We start from the raw sequence: 15,835 nt of genomic DNA, 5'->3' as shown, positions 1-15,835 counted from the left end.
TCAACACCCACTTCTAAGCCAACACAAAAGTAGAGATTCATAGCAGATATCTTATCAACATGAAAACAAGAGGCCTGGGATACAAGAATTGAATGCTAATTAGGAAATCGAGACAAAGGATAGTTCTGAAATTCAGAGAGAAAGCCACTCTCTCCTTTTCATTTAATTAATTCTGTTCACTATTTCCCCTGCCACCTCTAAGGCTTTCCTTCCATTTTTATTTAGAGGAAAATTTGAGGAGTGTGGGTAGTAAATCATATTTAAAAGTCTGATAGAATTTAGCAGTGAAACGATCATAGCCTCACTTTTCTTTTTTGGGAAATAATTTATTGCTGCTTCAATTTCATTGTATGCTATAGCTAGATCTGTTAAGGTTATTAATATACTTTTGGTTCAGTTTTGTATGATCATATGTATCTAGAAATTTGTCCATTTCTTCCAGAATTTTCAATTTATTTGAATACAGGTTTTCAAATTGGTTCCTGATAATTCCCTGGATTTCTTTGGTGTTAGTTTTTATCTTCTGCTTTTTCATTTCTAATTTTTTTATAGAAAGAAGAAATTTTTTTTTAATTTGTATCTTTTCCCTCTTCTTTTTAGTCAGATTTTCTGGGGCTTTTAAATCTTATTTATCTTTTCAAAGAACCAGATTTTTGTTTCATTGATTCTATGGATTTTTTGTCTTAATTTTGTTGATTTTGGCCCTTGTTTTTGTTATTTATCTCCTTCTGATCATTTTGGGTTAAACTTGTTCATGATATTGCAGAAGTTCAAGATTTAGCATGAGGTAATTTATTTGAGATATTTCTGTGTTTTTAACATATGTTCTCATGGCTTAGGACTACCTTGCTGTGTCTTTTAGGTTCTGATAGGGTGTTCTTTGATTCTCATTGAGTTTTAGGAACTTTTTAATTTCTTCACTTATTTTTCAATGGCACACTCATCATGGACCAATATGTTGTTCAGCCTCTAGTTATTTGAGTATTTTCTGCTGTTTCTTTTGTTGTTGAGTTTTAATATTATTTCATTATGGTTATTCATTATGGATGGGGTTATTTAAATTTTTTAGTATTTGTTAAGAATTGCTTTGTGAGCTAAAATATGATCTATTTTTGAGAATATTCCAGCAGCTGCTGAGAAGAATGTATATTAGGCTGTTCTAGAATGGAATACTCTGTAAATATCTGTCAGGTCCATTAGATCTGGGTTGTCATTCAATTCTACAATTTCTTTGTTGGTTTCTTTTCTCTGGATGATCTATGTATAGGTGATAGAGGAGTATTAAATGTTTCAGCAGCACTATATTGGGGTCTGTGTCTTTATGTCCAGGAGTGTATTTTTAATGAAGTTGTTGCACTAGTTTTTAGTACATGTAAGTAAATAATTACTATTTTCTCGATTGTATTGCTTCTTTTATTGCTATGAAGTAATATTCTTTGTCTCTTCTGACTAATTTATGTTTGAAGACTCCTTTATTTGGTATAAATATTGCTGCTCTTGCCTGTTTTCAGGGATTATTAACTTGATAAATCTTCTTCTATGCTATCACCTTAAGACACTGTTTCTGTCATTAAGGTGGGATTCGTGTAAACAACACATTATTGGGTCTTCCTTTTAAGTAAATTTTCCCATCACTGCCTTTTGATGGCAGAATTTAATCCATTAACATTCAGTGTTAATATTGTGAGATATGTGGTGATTCCTACCATTTGATTGTTTTGTTGTGTAAAGGTATTTTTGTGTGTAATTAATTCTATGCTACTCTATGACAACTTTCTGGTCTTCTCTTGAGGATTGACAAGGAATACTTTCATGCCTATGATTGTTTTCATCTTCTCTGTTTAGCACTCCTTTTAGGATATTCTGTAGTGGTGGTTTAGTTATCACATATTTTTTAGCTTCTGTTCATTGTGGAAGAATTTTAATCCTCATTCAATTTTGAATGATAGCTTTTTGGGCACAGTATCCTAGGGCTGAAATGGTTTTCTTTCCTTGTCCAAAATACATCACTCCATGGTCTTCTTGCTTTTAAGGTTTCTTAATAGATGCCTTTGTGAGATCATTCCTCAAATTCTGACATGGTCTAGTCACCTTCATGTGCAATCTAATAATTCATATAACACCTTAATAAGTAAATTTCTTCAGTTTTTGCCTATGAGGATGCTGACTAGAGTTTAATCATGTCATTTTCGTGTGAAAATTTGGAATATTTTATTTAGATATAGGAATTATACTTTCATTATTAGTCATACAGCTGTAGGTTTTTGGTTTATGACTTCTTACTTTTTTGTCTTCTTTTCTAGAATATAGGAAATCTGTAACCTGACTTTTGTAAGTTGATTTTGTATTCTACTACTTTGGTGAAACTGTTTATGATATCTAAGAGTTTTTTGGTAGATTTTTTTGTGGGGAGGGTTAAGTACAAGATTTTTTGAGGGGTTGAATTCCCCTTCCTTCTGCCTATTTTTCTGTGGTGTGCCATGCTCCTATTTGATTGATTGACTACTTGGGGAGGGGATTGCATCATCTGTTATCTTTCCCTTGACTTAATTACTGTGGTGACTGGCTTTTTACTAACTAGGTTGATGTGCTATTTCTGTTCCCTGACCTGGAGTTATAAGTTAGGAATAACAAATTCACTGATTCAATGATGGACCAGTTATTTACATAACATATAGAGAGGCACTTAATGATATTATCTATAGGCAGTGGGAATTGGGTAAATAAACATTGTTTGGATAGAGATAGATACATCATTTAAAAGGCAGCATTACGTGAGGTGGCATAAAAGGCGGATTGAATAATGGGAAGGTATGTAACATGTAGGAGCAATATGATAATAAGTTCCTAATTTGTATTAAGGTATAGTTCACTCATTGTGGGGGTGGGTGCTATTGTCAGAGATTGTTGAGGGATTAGAAAGATGGGTTAACATATAAAGTTGATATAACAGAATATTCAGTGGGTGGGGTGGTGAGTGATAAGGAGGTTGAGGTAGTGAGGAGAAATGGGGGAGGAGAGGAAGGTAATGAGAAGAAAGGAAGTATGAGAAAAGAGAAGAGAAAAATTGGGGGTGAAAAAAGAAAGTCAGACAGTAGTGTGCTAAGTGAATTGGTGATTGGGCATAATGAAAGGGGAAGTAGGTAACAATAAAGTGGAAGAAAAAATAAAAAAATTAAAAATACTGTTTATAAATGTATATATTATACATATGTATGAAAATATGAATTCAATGAGTGTTTCAACTCTTTCCTCTCATTTCAAATTCAGGTGCTGACATTTTCACAGGAGATTTTAGCTTGACTTTATCTCTTTTCTAGATTGGTATACTGGACTACCAGGCAATGGATGCCTATCACACAGCTTTGTGGGCACCTCACTCAGGATGTTTGAATCCAGGCTTCCCTTGGTGTGATGTGCCCTCTGGTGCAGGCAGATTCTCAGAATTTGTCCTGTGAGGAGATGTTATTTGTACAGTTGCCAGCCCCTTTCATCCACAGGGCAGGTATGTGACATAGAATTGAGATTTTCCCTTGAAGGATTGAGTTTCAGCTCTCTTCCAGTTTCTCCAAGGCAGTGCAATGTGTTGTTTTCACTAGAGTGCTGCTCAGTCACCCCACACAAACATGCACTAATTCAGATCAGCATTCTGCCCCTCCCATTTCAGGCAGAAGGGAAAAGTCCCTTCAATTTTTGGCAACCAGTTTTGTTCAGGGTGGGGTGAACTGTCAACTTGCTCTGCTAGAGTCTGTGGTTCCCTCTAAAGGAGATGTGTCATGCTCACCTGGTGGGGATGGAGATTCAGTTGGTTGGAAACAAGTCAGTTTCAAGTCAGCTTAGGCACATGGCAGCACCAATTTAATACAAAATAAATATTTAAGAAATGTAAAAAGTTCATTAACATGTAAAGGTGAAGTATTACAGGGGATTAAGCAGTCCCTTACATTCTGTTTATATGAAGGCATCCAGGAAAATATAAAACGAAGTATGTAGCATCAGACTGGAAATAATAATAATGTTGACCACAAGATCACTATGGAAGGAGGGGCCAAAATGCATTCAACAATTAAGGAAAATGTATTGTTAAAGAGAGAAAAAATGAAATTGTTCAAGCTGAAGTTTGATATGCTTAATTATATATAAGGTATAAATAGAACAGTGTATTTTCAAATTAAAAGATAAAAAATATTCAGAATACATTCAAACACCACCAAAATATCCATAAAATTTCTCAGACATAGATATACTCTACTACATCTTCCAGGTAAAAGGAAAAAATGAATTAAGTACCATCCAGAAGAAAGAAAAATGTTTTGCCAGTAAAAGGGACACAATCACACTGAAAATAGATTCCAACACTGAAGATACTGATAGATTAATTTGTCTAGGAAAATTAATGTTTTAAGGAACATTTCAACCTCATGAGGAAAAAGCCAAAAAACTAACATCACATGCTCAAAGTGCTCAGATGGACCTAGCCTACAGTATCAAAGAATCACCAGAGAGTAATAGCAATTTAGGGGCAAAATAAAAAGAAAAATAACATTCAGTGATTAAAGTGCAAAGTATATATTCGAGGAGGGCTATAGAGTTTGAATAAAGGGCAAGAAATCAAAATTGATGGACAGTGTGAAGGAGCACTGAAATGGAACACTTACCAATGCATTTTAAGAAGAAGTAAAGAGTTTCTTGTGGAAATGAAAAAACAGTCCCTTCCAAAAGTCTGAGTAAGTGTGATAGAAAACTGGCAATATGGAAATATCCAGTCAAATACTCACAAGGCAAAGAATCTACTTAAAATCCAATCACTAAAATATTATCACAGAAATAAATGTGAATTATCAGATAGGCATATCTTTACTCTTAATCATAGTGTTAAAGAAGGTGACGAGGAAATGTAAGAACTTCAGGTACTCTTAGAACTTTTCAATTAATAAAACAAGTTTTTTTTTTCTTTTCTGGATTGGTACTGGTTTTGAATTTATCCATGTCTTCCATAAGCTGCTATAGAGTGTATGTTGTTTATGGCATCTATATTTTCTGCCCTATTTATATGTATTTTGTATGTAACTAGATTTTTTTCCAATGGCCAGAATGTATTAGATTTGTAGGAACAGAGATAATTCACAGAGAAATCTCAACAGGTTTGGTGGATGTTCTAAGACACTAAACATTCCCCTAAGAGCTGACAGAAATATACACACAAGTTGATAGTTTTTTCAGTTATAAATTACCATGTATTGAAACATAAAATATCAGTGATGAAGCAATAATTTATTGAGAATTGTGCATGAGAATACTTACATAAAATTTGAAAAATAAATTCAGAACCACAGAAATAAAACAGAATACAGGTATCATAAAAATTAACCGATACCTAGGAGAAAAATCAGGAAAGAAGTTTATATGTAAAACCTAAATTTTGCCTTACAATTTATAAGAAGCCAGAACGAATGCTATGCCAAAGAAATCTAGAAAGTATACAAACATTTTTACATTACAATGTCAATAATTGGGATGGTTTCAGGTGGCTTCCAAACACTGTGTAGAATATGATTTCCAGAAAAATAAAGAATTACTGTGAACTTTCTGACTTCTCACTGACAAAGAAATTTAACATGACTTCAGGATATTTGTTTAATTATAAGATTCTAAGTAAGTCTTCACAAAGTAGAACACATAATTTAAGTTGTAATGTATGCACAAAATTCATTCCATGGTTTAGAAAAGTTATATTGAGATTAAACAGAGAACATAGAAAAAACTTTGAAGTAAAGAAAAAACAACATTAAATTTTTATGTAAGGTGTAAATGAAAATATTGACTACTGCAGTTCTAGTGAAATAATCACTTAATTAATCAAAATGCTAGAAACACATGCATTCTATTTTATCTTTGGTTTTTTGCAATGTGTAGCAAAACTCTCAGGAAATCACAGAAAATAAAAGATCCAGACCTCACAATGAAGAGGGCAAAAAGAAACATTGCATTTAAAGTGATAGAATGTGTAAAGACAATGATAAGAAACACGTTCAAAGTTATTTACTAAAATTTAAAGAAAAAAATTAGAAAGAAAATAATCACTCAGATATATTTACAAAATACATTCATGTAAATTCTATATTCATTCCTTTATGGAAAGTACATCAACTATATTCACCTTCTTAACTTCCTTCACTTAGCCTCCCTCTTCCATTAGTTACCACCCCTTCACTTAACCCAATTTTCATAATATTTCTTGCATTTGAATCATGATTTTTTCTCACATATAAGAGAAATAATCACTTTTTTTCTTTATTAACAAGGACTATTTCACTTAAAATGATGTCCTCCAACTACATCCATTTATGTTCAAACTAAGTGGTTTCATTCTTCCTAATGAATACAACACCCCCCACACACATTTTCTTAATTCATATATATAACCTTCTTAATTCATTCCTCAGTTTTAGAGCATTTTGGCTGTTTCTATAGCTTGGCTACTGTGAACATTGCTGCAATAAATATCAGTGTGCAAGAGTCTATTGTATTCTGACTTACATTCCTTTGGGTATATCCCTAAGAGTGGTATTGGAGCAAAATATGGCAATCCTATTTTTAGTTTCTTGAGGCAACTCCCTATTGTTTTCCATAGTGATTGTATTAGCTTACATTCCCACCAACGGTGTATGAGGGTTCCTTTTTCCTCACATCCTTGCAAACATTTGTTGTTGTTTGTGTTCTTGATGATAGCCAGTTTAACACGAGTGAGGTGGAATCTTTGATTTGCATTTCCTTTATGACCGGAATGCTGAGCATTTCTTCATGTGTTATTTGGCCACTTCGACTTGTTCTTTTGAAAGAGATCTCAGTTCATTTGGTCATTTCTTCATTGGGTAGCTGATTTTTAGGGGAGATTTTGTTTTACGAGCTACCTGTTATTAATCCCTTGTCAGATGTATAGTTGGGAAGAAAGAGTATATAATTTTATACTTATTGGAATCATCATAATAAGTGGACTAAGGTAGAAAAACAGAATGTGTGAACCAATTCAGATTATAATACACATACATAGGGAAATGTCAGAATGAAACTCCCTGTATAGCTATCTTAAGCACTCATAAATGCATTTTTTTCAAAAACAGGAAAGGAAGGTAAAACAAGTATTATCTGGGAGTTGGTATCAGTGGGAGGCAGGACAGTATAAGAAAAGGGTGTAGGAGGTTGAATGTAGGAAAACACTATGTATTCAAATAAGAAGTGGAAAAATTAGTTGTACTGAAACAATTCAAGGAATGGGGATAGGAAGAAATAAAGGAGAATGATGGAGGGGTGATTTCAAGTATTGTATATTGTGAAAAATTTTACTAAATGTCACAATGTGCCCCTATTACAATAATAATATGGTATTAAAATAAGTATAAAATCAACAACTTGATTTGCAAGCAAATCATTGGTATGATATTGTTAAAAATGAAGTAATTTTGCTAATGAATTAGAGGAAGAAAATATAATCATCAAGCACTGAGGAAAGGGAGCCATTATGAAGTGATACTAGAAAAGTGAAATATATTGGTATAGAAATGTTAATAAATTACCACTTTTGAACAAGATAGTGGAAAGAAAGCAACTATTCATCAAAAAAAGAAAAAAAAATCTATTACCCATACTTTCTAAAAAAGACAGAAGAATATAGAAAGTGAATACAAAATAGTCACTGCCACATGCTTGAAAAATTATTAAAGGAAATGACAATGCCTAAATAAAATATACTCAGATTTGCATAAAGAAAATCCTATGAGCATATCCAAAGCCAAAAACTGAGTGGAAATGTGAATTAACAAGATGTTCTAAATTGAATTGTCTTGACAGTGAATATAAAGGTGAGAAAGACACCTTGGAAACAGGATCTCAGTGAATTTTCAATGAAATCCCCTGAGTTTTTGAAGAGATGTTCAATGAATTTTCACCACATTTCTCATAGAAATGTACGGACAAAAATTAAAGAAACAAAACCTTTCAGATAATAAGGGAGAAATCATGATGTGATCAAAGATGTAATGACTGTGCTATTTAACTAAAGTGAAGAGAAACATTTTGTATGTGATAAAAAATAAATATCATAGCTCTAACTCATCTTGTTAAGCTACATAATGGCTAATAGGCAAAGCAACACTTTGTGTGATTACTATCAATTCCATTGTAACGTATTTGAGCCCTAGAATTTTATACTCATAGACATTCATGTTGTTCTAGAAAATTATTGTGCTACTTCTTCAGTGAATAATAATTTGAATCAAACAGTATTTTATTTCAGTATAACTGGCTTTTAGGTTTTTATGTTAATTTCTTTTTTCTACATGTATGATTTTATTAAAACTTTTGTAATTTTGCACACATTTTTAAAATATCAAATTTCTTCTTCTAAATTTAAGTGATATGTGTTAATATCTTATCTATTTTAGGAAAGAATTATTGTGTTGATTGCAAAATATAAATCATGTTCTGGATATTTTAGAATAGTTTGAATATATTGCATTTTTTATAGTGGTTGCCTAAGGATAAAACTGCAGGCTGTTTCTAACCTACAAAAAATGAGCAGTTTTCATTTCATTTCATGAATTCCAGATAGCTAAGAAAGATGGGGAGACACTAAACATAACTATAAACTGTACTTTACCTGTATATTCATTAGCCAACCAAGTAAATTTTATAAAGGTTTGTAATAAATGCTACTACATAGCACATATATTAACACTATCATTCTTCATTTCACAACAGGGATAAAGGAACAAATTAGTAAAACAAAAATGCCATGCAGTAATGTACTTTTATATCAGCAAATTGTCTCTAATATCTTTTGAAGTGACAAAATTTTATAATATTCAGTTTCTATTTTGATTTAGGTATTTTGTGGATATGTGCCTCATGATTGCTCCTCCTTTAAATTATTTCTAAAAATCAGTAAGTTGGATGGAGTAAGAGTATATTGAGGAATTTGCATAAGAGTATAGTAGAAAAAAAGTACAGTATCAAATATAAAACAGGAAAAATAACAGAAGACTTAGTGATAAAAATTATACTCAATACATCAGAACAACCATGATGAAAGTTTATATCAAATCTAGATGTTTGCTCTTGTAATTTTAAAAAGTAAGGCTCAATACAAAATTACCTATAAATGTAGGAAGTTTGAACAGAATGTTTCTTAGAAGAGGTTACATATTGGCATAGTTTCAGGTAGCTGCTATACACTATGCATATGAATATCACTAGGGCATCTTGAAATTTACAGGATCTTCTGACATTACAATGAATAAGAAAATTAGGATGGTCACATCTTATCTGATACACATAGTAGAAGATGTGACTCAAAAATAAGCTCCTCATAATACATTTTTGTAGAGGAAAACTATATGGAGATTGGAAAATAAATAATTGAAATTTGGGAAGTCACAAAATAACATAAAATATATATGGGAGAAAAATTTTAAAATTTACCACTGCATATTTAGAGAAGAAAAAAATTCAGTGAAATACATTAATTAACAGTACAAAAAACACAAAATAAGTCACAAGATAAAGATGGTGCAACATAGATATTCTCTATGGCAACTTTCATAAAGGAAAACTTAAACCCAGCAACAGTTTAGGAAAAAGAAGAAATAATTTTATTGCGAGTTTAAGGAACTCAAAGAACTCGCAAGAAAATCTCCTAAGAAGTTGAGAACATGATCCAAATATAAGAAAACGCCAGGCCTAGTATAGTAAATTTTTACAATGGTGAAAAAAATGTACCAAGAAATAAAAAAATAATGCTTTCAAACATTAAGTTATAAATTATTTTGTGGTAAATGAGGTTAAAAAAATCAGTAAGTTGATGGAGCAGTACTCTATTGAGAAGTGTGCATGACAGTACTGTTGTATGAACCATTATGAAAACAAGTCCAAAAACTGTCCAGAGACACTTAGACAACATTTTTCTCTTCACATGTCAGAATAATTGTGAAGAATGTTTATCCCTAAATCAAAGTGTTTTCCACTAGAAATACCAATTAGTTCATCTAGGATGAACTCAAAATATCATAGTACTTCAGAAAGTGTAACAAAACTGTACTCCATGGAAAAGAAACTATTACAGGGTGTTTATCTGGGTGCTAAACACTATGTTCATGAAGTTTATCAGGACAACAATGATTTTCATGGATGTTTGAGACATCACAATGGAGAGAAAATCAAGCAGGCCACATGATACCTGTGCCAGGAAATTTCACTCTAAGTAAATTTTACCACAACAGGATATATACATTTAAAAGCAAAGTCCTTCCCTAAACACATTTCTTTATTTACAAAGGAACATATGAAGATTAAACAGAGAAGAAAATAAAATATGTGCAGTGGCAAAAATAAACATTATAACATTTCCATACATGCTTAGAATGTGCCTTAGTTTGTCTTGCTCCACCAAATCTTCCCCTTTTTTCTATTCACCTACTTAAAACAATCACAAGTTCATTGTTTTATTCCACATAAATATATAAATTACATTAGAAATATTGTACCTTGAGAAAAGTAAGATATTACTCATTTCAAAGCAGACATACTAGAAAGAAAATTACATATGAGCAACTGGAGGTTAATGAACCATAGGCTGTGCATTCTAAATGAATGCATATTCATATTACATATTCAAATAATTATTTAAATTATATTCCAATACCTAAGGATAGTACAATTAAATTTTCATAGAAGATTTAATTAAAATCCATTCAGCATAACCAATGGAAAAAATGAGTTCAGAGGTAAATAATTAGGTATTTATTACCTGGTTTTTATCAACAGTGTGCATGTGAGTGGTTGGGATATTACAGAAATTGAGAAATTCAGTCAATTTACCAAGAAACCTACAAAGAATTTGAGGACATGTTCCAACTGAAAGATTTGTCGTGGCCCAAGATATTAACTCTTTACCCAAAGGCTAACACAAATGTACTGATAAATTCAAAGGAAAACTGTTGTCATATATTAATCATTGAATTTTTCTTTGATAAAAGAAGTGAAACTATCACTAATTTGAATGAATTGATAACATATTGAGAAATGTGCATGAGAGCACTGAAATAACAAAAACAATTCCAAAATATAGAAAAAGTAATAATTAAAGGTAATTATTTTTAAATTACTCTAAATATAACAGAGTAATCATGAAGAAATTTTATTTGTGTGTCAAAATGTACCTTCTGAGACTATCAAGATTCTACGATCAATAAAAATTGCAACTGAAATCTTTAAGGTATAAAAAAGTGACTGTGGAAATGGTAAATTATTATAGTGATTTCACTTTACCCTTAAATACTGTACATTAATTGTACCAGGACAATATATAATTTAGAGGAAGTTTCTTACAACTCAATGTCAAAGAATATCGGGATGGTCTTATGTTACCTGCACCACAAATATTCCATCAAAGAAAATATGTCCATAAGAGAGACATAATTTGAAAAATAAATGACTCAAAGTACATTCTACTGTTTAGGCACATGTATTATGATCAAACAAGGAAAAACATGATGTATCTAAAAATAACATCATTCACATGTCAATCTTTTAATTATATGTACTGTGTATTAGATTAACTATTGCACAGAAGAAAAAAGTAATGTGTTGCTATAAATTAATCAATACTATCAAGTAGACCAAAAGTAATGGAAAAAATTTGCTGCAAACTATATACATTCCATTGTACCTATCTTAAAAAAGGGAAAAAATTAAAAACTACTAGCAGCACCCAAAGGAAACATGTATCTTAGAAAGGATCAAAATTTAATCTTAAATTGGCTTTCAACTCTGTATACACAAAGGATACCATAGAAACTGTAAAAATGGTAGTATCTTCAGACCAAATGATGAAAGACTAAATAATGGAGTCTACCATTCCATAAGCCAGATTGGGTCTAAACCAAGATATTAACCATATTCATACAGATAATTTGAATCTCATAAGAAAACACTAAGAATATGGCAACTCAGATAAGACAGTAGAAAATCCATTAATATGAACATGGTAATAAATAAGTAATTTTGAAGAAGTCATAATGAGAAGGAAACTACACACAACCAATTGGGAAAAAGGGACAATCAATAATATATTCTTGAAATGATGGCATCAATAAAACTCACTGTGAGAAATCAACAAGAAAACCAGCAGTAAAAAACATGCAACTAATTTGAAGCTGAACAACACATTGATTAATGAGCAGTGGGCCATTGATGAAATAAAAGAGGAAATTAAAATGTTCTTGGAAGCAAATGAAAATGAAAATACAAACTACCAGAAGCTAAGGGATACAGCAAAGGCAGTCCTAAGAGGAAAGTATACAGCCATGAGTGCATATATTAAAAGGACAGAAAGATCTCAAAACAATGATCTAATACTCAGCTCAAACTACTAGAAAGATAAGAACAAGCAAATCTCAAAACAAGAAGAAGGAAAGAAATAATTACATAAGGACTGAAATCAATGAAATAGAAACAAACAAACAAAGAAAAACATACAAATAATCAATGAAACAAAAAGCTGATTCTTTGAAAAGAAATGGAGGGAAATCAGCACTTCCATAAAGTTGTCATACCAATTTGGTTTGAAAACTTGTAATAGAAGATTGCTTACAGAAATTTATAATACAAATAGGAGAAAAGTTAAATAGAATACAAATTAGATATTTCTAAAATATCTTTTTGTTATTCTGTTCAAAACTTATTTCTGCATGAATGTTTAGAAAGCTCTCATATTTGATCTCTGTTTACCATGACATGTTTTTCATAATATTACTTGCATTTCTATTAGGTCTTTATTCCACAGATGAGAGAAAACATATGGCTTTTGGCCTTCTGAATCTAGCTAACTTCATTCAAGATGATGTTCTCCAGTTCTATCCATTTACCTGCCAATGGAAAAATTTCATTTTTCTTTGTGGATTCAGAAAATTCTAGTGTATATAAATACCACAAGAAAAACAGAATCAAAACTCCTTAGAAGATAGAAGATGGCAACTAGACAGAGGACACAGATAGCATGAGCTCTGTAAAGCAAAAGGCTTGTTGAGATGCTGGAGACACACCTGGCCTGAAAAACCACCAAAAGAAGCACAATTCTGATACCCTGAACCCCCAGCCCACACATAGCTTCTCCATGCCACCTTACATGGAAAATACAGGAGGGCTCCTGCACCACAAGTTCATAACATTCTTGGGAGACACAGACCAACAGGTGAGCAAATAAGTGGAACAGGGGATCCCCACAGCCACCCTTGGGATAAACCAGCATAGCCCCCTGGACAGTCTGACCCATGTTCTGGGAGAAAAAAACTGACCCATAAGCAAGGAACTGAAAAGGACATGTAGCAAAGAGGGCAGGGTACCTTGAGCACACTGGAGTAGGGGGGATGGGCCGCCCTAGCAAACATTAAATAAACAAAGCCTGCCAGAGAAGGTGGGTGTGACAGCTCCCCCAAGCAAACTTTTAGAAATAATGTCTTCAACAGCAGCCTACAGGAAGCAGGTGGCAGATGAGCCACAGCCTGAAACAGGGCTGATAGTCATTCATAAAGCTGTCTCTTCACTCAACCACCTGGCAAGACAATGACAGTGCTAATGCTTAAATACCAAAACCAGATCTGGATGCTGAAGGACAAATACCAGAACTACTAAGACTGATACATCATTGTTTCTGGACCTGAAATTTTAATTTTTTATAGTTTTATATGTCTTTTCCCTTTTTTTAAATTATTTTTTCTTTTTTCATTATTATTATTGTTTTTTTCCCTCTCATGAGACAAAAAGAAAGCTACTACTCAAATACCAACAAGGACTGGCTACTGAATGATTAACACCAGAGTTATTAATACTGGAACTTTTATTGAAAAAGATCTTTCTCCTTTTTCCCTCTTCTTTTTTCTTTTTCTCTTTCTCTCTAAGAACTTCTTTAGTTCACTGTTGGTTAGTACACTATCTCTCCTTGTTAATTTCTTCAGCTCCCTATTTTTTTCTTTTTCTTTTCTTTATTTTTCTTCTTACTCTTCAATTGTAGATATCATTACCTTTACTATTAAAAGATAGATTATTCTAAATTATACACAGTCCAGGGACAGTTACAGCACCAAGTGGAGTGAAGGGAAGAAGGAAAAAGGATGGAAACCATTTTGCCCTAATAACAAATTAGTACAGGAACCAGAGGGAATTGAAGAAAACGGATACCCAGATTCAGATTCCAGCCAAACAAAGAAACTATATCAAGGACCTGAACAAAGCCCACAAGAACTATCTCAAAGAAGAAATTATGCAAGTAATCAATGAGAATTTCACAGAGATGATACTGGATATGGTCAACCAAAATGTACAGGAGACACTCAAGAAATTCCAAAACAACAAAAATTAAAAATATGAGAAAGCACTAGAACAAAGAAAAGAAATCATAGAAGCCCTGAATAAACACCAAAGTTAAGAAAAGTATACCATAAATAGAGAGATAAAAGAACTCTGGGTGAAAACTGACAATATTAAAGAGGAAGTGATCCATGATATGGAAAATCTCAGAAAAAAAGTACAAAACAGAAATGGAAAACAAAATGGAAGGCCACACCAGCAGACTAGAACAAGCAGGAGACAGAATCTCAGGACTCTAAAATGAAATGTTAAATAAAGGAAAACTGAAGAGCTGCTACTCAGACAACTAAAGACCTGTGAAAGGAATATGCAAGAATGCACCAACTCAATCAAAAACCAAACCTGAAAATGATGGGCATTGAAGAAGGAGAAGAAGTACAAGCAAAAGGATTTTGTAACATATTCAACAAAATAAATACACAAAATAGCCCAAATCTAGAGAAAACTATGCCCACTCAGGTACAGGAAGCCTCCAGGACACCAAACAGACTTGACCAAAATAGAACCACCCCATGACATATTACCATTAAAACAACAAGTACAGAGTACAGAGAAAGAATATTGAAGGCTGTAAGAGAGGAAAAAACAAATAACACACAAAGGTAAACCTATGAAAATCACAGCAGATTTCTCAAAGGATACGTTAAAAGAAAGAAGAGCATGGAGTAAGGTATTCCAGGCACTGAATGAAATTAACTTCAACCCTTGGATACTCTACCCAGCAAAACTATCATTCAAAATAGATGGAGCAATAAAAATCTTCCATGATAAGCAGAACTACAATAATATATGACCACAAAGCCACCACTACAAAACATTCTTCAAGAAATTCTGCACACAAAGTGAAAGCAAACAAAACCATGAAAGGTCAGGCAGTACCAAACCACAGGAGAAGAAAAGGCAAGGGAGTAGAGAATAACATCGATTTAGCTGCACACAATCAAACACTTAAACAACTAAGGATATGAAATGATAGAAACCACAACATATCTATCAGTACTAACACTGAATATTAACAGACTTAATTACCCCATCAAAAGACACTGTTTGACAAACTGGATTAAAAAGGAAGATCCAACAATTTGTTGCTTACATGAGACACATTTCATCTATAGAAACAAGCTTAGGCTGAGGGTAAAAGGCTGGAAGAAGATTTACCAAGCCAATGGTCCCCCAAAACAGGTAGAAGTAGAAAAACTTACCTTATACAATGTAGACTTCAAACCTATATTGATCAAACGAGATAAAGAAGGGCATTCCATATTAATAAAAGAGGAAATACACCAAAAGGAAATAACAATAATCAACCTATACACAGCCAACGTCAACACACCCAATTTCATCAAACGTACTCTGAAGATCCTAAAAACATATATAAACTCTATCACAGTGGTAGTGGGAGACTTTAATA

This window comes from Castor canadensis, chromosome 13, assembly GCF_047511655.1.
Source record: "Castor canadensis chromosome 13, mCasCan1.hap1v2, whole genome shotgun sequence".
In the NCBI taxonomy this organism is placed as follows: Eukaryota; Metazoa; Chordata; class Mammalia; order Rodentia; family Castoridae; genus Castor; species Castor canadensis.
This window is presented reverse-complemented; position numbering follows the sequence as displayed.